This window comes from Bipolaris sorokiniana (genome assembly GCF_000338995.1).
Source record: "Bipolaris sorokiniana ND90Pr unplaced genomic scaffold COCSAscaffold_9, whole genome shotgun sequence".
NCBI classification, from domain to species: Eukaryota; Fungi; Ascomycota; class Dothideomycetes; order Pleosporales; family Pleosporaceae; genus Bipolaris; species Bipolaris sorokiniana.
Window position 1 is genome coordinate 553,220 of NW_006911903.1, and position 5,568 is coordinate 558,787.

Here is a 5,568-nt window from a genome sequence, read left to right on the forward strand (position 1 = left end):
TTCTAGAATAGGTGTAATTTTAGTCAAATATATACAAATCCATCCTAAGAAATCGATTAAAACTAGTGCCAAGTCGTGCAGCCTACGCGCTACAGAGCTAGAAGCTGGTAAAGTAGCTAATTCGAACACGTTTCACTCACGAAAACAAAAAGACACAGACCACCTAGCTGCTTACTAAGAAAGAGCTTAGTAAGAAGCTTACTAAGAATGCCGCTAGAAAGCGACACTATACGAGTTAATACTCAAGAAAATAGACAGGAAAGCCTAGGTCTAGAGGCTCAAATCGACAGAGAAATGGACGTAGAGTCCCCACCAGCCACGCCCACCCAACCAGCCAGCCAAGCTAGCTTATTTGAGCTGCCAATACTACCACCAAACAAACGGCAAGCCAACTTCTCACCAGAAATATCCCAGCCAGCCCGAAACCTATTCCCAAGCCAAAGCAATCAAAAGCCAACAGCTAAGAACGCGCAACAAGCAATTTAGTGGGCTAGAGACCTTATACTCCAGGCCTCTATAATGGCAGATTCCTACGTAGCTCAAAATAAGCTACTAGAGCTACTCGACGTCTTTAGAGACTATACTGAAATAGGCAGAGTAGCCAACCAATTCACAGAAAAGCTATCTGCCAAGCTAGCTTACCACTCAGCTACTCTAGCAAGCGCCTCACAATAGGCAACAAAAACGCTTAAGCAAGCTATAACAGCAGCTTCTAAAGCTCAGCTAACAGCCCAGCTAGCTTAAAAGCCAGCCCCAACCTCGTACGCTGCAATTGCAGCAAATAACTTAAACTAAGCCTGGACAACAGTACAGCTAAAGAAGAAGCCAGCAAAAACGACAAAACCAGCGCCCTACTACTAGATGCTACTAACACTAGCAGAAGGCTAACTAGCTAGCCCACTACTAGTTAGAAACAAAATCAACCAAGCCTTTCAAAAAGCTGGCATTAAAGGCCCAGTAGTTAAAGAAATTTGGACTACTAAGAAAAACAACCTTATCCTTACTACAATAGAGGGATACTTAGGAGACTTTCTACTTTAACAAATTAACGTCTGGGAGAGCCAGTTTGAAGTTAAGAAAGCACAGCTAATAGAAAATTGGTTAAAGCTAGTAGTACACGGAGTACTAACCACGTTCGACGGCGCTGAAAATCTTTAGCTACTCTATACAGAAATCCTAACGTACAATAAAAACTAAACGATTGTAGGGAACCCCTTCTGGCTAACTAAAAGCTGGAAAAACAAACAAGCAGGCTTAATAGTTATTGCTTTCAAATCAGAAGAAGAAGCGAAGAAGATTGGTGATAGAATTACAATTCTCGGCTAATCTCTTCGGGTTGAGAAATACTGCTAAATCCCACTAACTGCGCAATGCAGTAAGTGCTAAGGATTTGGACACAACGCTAGCAGGTGTAGAAACCTAGCTAGCTGCCAGCTCTGTGCCGAAAATCACTTAACTACGCAGCACTACTGTAGTATTTGTAAGGTAAAAGGAAAGGCGTGTAACCACACGCTACTAAAATGCAAAAACTGCAAAAATACTCACTTTGCTAACAGCAGAGACTGCGAGGTTCTTCTATCTATTAAATAATGGTAGAAAACCTTAAAGTACTATAAGTAAACTTAGATAAAAGCCTACACGCTATAGAGTCAACGCTACAACTAGCAATCGAGCTTAAAGTTGATATTATTGCAATCCAAGAGCCGTGGATTGCACCTTTAGATAGCAATAACTACGAAGCCCCAAGGTTAATAGCCCACCAAAGCTTCTACCAAATCCTTCCAAAAGCAGATCCAAGCCTCCGCCTAAGAGCTCTATTTTATATTTCTAGATCTCTAACAGCAGAGGTTAGCCAGCTAGAGGAGATAGCTGACCCCGACGCTATTGCCATCACGATCTAAGAAGGACGCTTAAAGCTTAATATCTACAACGTGTACAACTAAAAAAACAAAGAAAATATAAAAACCTTTACAAGAATACTTAAAAATACACAGCTTCTAACATCTACTATACTAGTAATAGACGCCAACGAGCACTACCCTTAGTGGGACCCAGGCTGCAAAAAAACTAGCTAAGGCGGCCAGCCACTAGCCGATTGGATAGAAGACCAGAACCTTAGCCTCCTTAATACGCCAGGAGCTACTACTTTCTTTAGACCTAATATGTCTAGAGAAACAACGCTAGATCTAACTATCGCTACACTAGATCTAGTAGACAAAGTAGAAGACTGGCAAACTACTACAGAAACTGGATCTGATTATCACGGGATACTCTTCTTAATACAGACAACAAGAGACCTAGTTAACAACTCTACTAGCCAAATAAGATATAATACAAAAAGAGTAGACTAGGATCTATTTAGAGAGGAGCTAGCTAGAGCTATACAGAACAGCGTAGCTCTATAAGCCCTAGATTAGATCGAACAACCACGAAAAGTAGATTTAAGAAACCTACTCCTAGGCCAAGACAATCAGCTTAAACTGCAGCTAGACGCAATTGGACACGCTATTACGCTAGTAATCCAACAAGCTGCAGACAAAGCTATCCTACAGCTAAAGCAAGGGCTAAAAGCAAAGCCCTGGTGGAGCTAGGAGTTAACTAAGCTAAGAAAAAACGTATCTTACTGCCAAAGAACATTCTCGCAACAGCTTTAAGCTACGTCTATAGAAGAAGCGTTCCTATATAAGAAGGACTTCTTACTAGCGCGAAATACCTACTAAACAGCAATTAAGAAAGCAAAAAGAGACCACTGGAATAACTTCCTTGAAAAAGAAGACTCATAATCTATCTTTAAAGCTATGGACTATATAAAGGATAAGAGAGTAGAAAGAATCCCTTCTATACAAGGAGAGACGCTAGAAACCTCTTTTAAAGGCAAGTGTAAAGCATTTCGAAAAGCTTTATTTCCTCCGCTACCACGTATAGTACCACCAAGCTTCAATAATTACTAAGAGAAAGAGTGGGAGTGGCCAGCGCTATCAGCAACTAAGCTAGAATACGCGTGTTCTAGTAAGGTCAAAAGTAGCTCACCCGGCCCAGACGCTTTATCACAGGAAGTTATCACAGCAGCCTACCAAGCTCAGCCAAACACGTTTTTTAAAGCTTACTCTCTACTATTCAACTACGGATACCATCCAACGTGTTGGAGGAGAGCTACAGGAGCAATTTTAAAGAAAGTATCTAAACCAGACTATTCCATCCCAAAGGCCTATAGAGTAATTACTCTACTAAGCTGCCTAGAGAAAGTAGTAGAACGGATAATAGCTAAAAGACTCGGCTACCTAGCCAAGACTACAAACCTCCTACACGACTCGCAGATAGGAGGTAGAGTAAAGAAATCAGCTATAGATGCAGCTCTACTTCTTGTAGATCAAATCCAGCATCAAAAACAACGCGGCTATATTACATCAATAGTCTTTCTAGACGTAAAAGGAGCGTTCGATCACGTATCGCACAACTAGTTCCTAGGCACGCTAAAAAGACTAGGCCTACCAACCAGCCTAATTACTTAGGCTAAAACCTTTCTATCTAATAGATCTCTAAGGCTCGCCTTTGACGGCCAAATAGAAGACTTTAGCGAGATTAACGCGGGCATCCTACAAGGCAGCCCAGTATCTCCAATCTTCTTTCTTATCTATATTAGAGATCTATTCCCCCAAATAGATGGATTTCAGCTCTTCTACATCGACAATATCTCTATTACAACCTCCTCAACGTCTATTAAGAAAAACGTTAAGATACTACAACAGGAGGTTAAGAAACTAGTTACTAAAGGAAAAGAACTAGCTATCGAATTCGATATAGCGAAAATAGAGCTTATCCACTTTATAAGGAAAAAAGAAAGAAAAGAAATACCTCTAGAGCTCCCTAGTAAGGAGAAAATCTACCATAAAGATACAATTAAGTGGCTAGGGGTCTACCTTGACAATAAGCTATCTTTTCGAGAATACGTAGCTATTCGAGCTAGCGAGGCAAAAATAGCTTTTAATAGACTAGGGAGACTAGCGAATATAGACCGCGGTCTATCTCCCTTTGCTATTAGACAACTATATCTAGTATGCGTTACTAGCATTGCAGATTATAAGTCGCCAATCTATTAGCGCAACCAGAGCTTTATTAGAGATCAGCTTTAGCCGCTACACAACGCGGCTTGTAGAAAGGTACTAGGAGTGTTTAAAACAGCTCCAGCTATCCCTACGAGTATTGAAGCTAGCTTACCGTCACCAGAAATACGGCTAAGCTAAACTAATTAAAAATACGCACTGTAAGCTATATAACTAGCTCACACCCACCTAATTACAAAAGCTATTAAAAGACTATAAAAAACAACCCTTCAACAATCAAAACAGCTAAATAAGACAAGACAACTACGCGCCATCACGAGCTCCATCCCATCTACTCAAGAGATAGAAGAGATCATCCCATATCGGTTCAGACTATAGGATTCTCTTAACTATACTATCTCTATATCAAAGAAATCTAAAGAAGAAGAGGCAATCGCGCATAAAGATTATATCTAAACAATAGAGAATAACTCTATAGTAATCTACTCAGACGTATCTAAAACTAAAGACGGAGATAGAATAGGAGTAGGCGTAGTAGCTTATAACCTAAACTAAGAAGAAATATACGCAGCGACAAGTAATATAGGCGAGCAGCAGCTAGTCTATAATGGAGAGCTAGAAGGCATTACAACAGCGTTTGAATTCGCTGCTAAAACTACTCAAAAAGGCCAAAATATCCACGTTTACGCTAATAACCAAGCTGCAATCTATAGGCTCTAGAGTCTATTAGATAAGCCCGGCCAGCAGTAGGTAATTCGGTGCCAAAAAGCAGCCAAAGCTATCTATAATAAAAAAGCGAAGATCTTCTTAAAACGGGCTCCTGGCCACACAGATATAGAAGGAAACGAAAAAGTAGACTCCTTAGCAAAGGAAGCTACAAAACAAACACCAAAAAAATTATAAACAAGCCTAGCCTTCCTAGGCACAAAAATTAAACTCCTCCAACGAGCTAGCCAAGCAGAAGAGTGGAAAGTATATAGAGAAAAAGTAAGAGAAAAGAAGACTAGCTACGGAGCTATCTTTACGCTAAGGCTTAAAAACTAACTAGCAATCCCTAGAGGCACGAAAAGAGAGATTTCAAGCTCTTTCTACTTGTTACACGGGGTAAGGGTCTATACTTCTCTATCCTGGTCCGCACTAAGGCAGGTGAGTATTACGTTAGTGTTCCGTGAGGCTTGTCTGGCGATGCAGTGGAGTTGGCGTGCTTAAGGAGGGTTTGACAAGACTAATCTATTTGATAGACTAACTTGTGACAATCTTGTTAAGTAAAGATACTAGTAAGAAAGTACAATTTGAGTTGACCACAACGAGAGTAAATAATGAAATCCATCCATCCTTATATCCTCATTGCTTCTTGTCCTGTCCTCCCGACATCCCATCTTGGCGGGAGGTTTGGGAGGACGTTGGCTTCCCTTTATGCGGTGGCCTCCCGGAGGCCATGCCTTGGCGGGATGCCAAGTCACGTGATCGACGCCCCGCGTTGATCATTACCTTCTGACGTGGA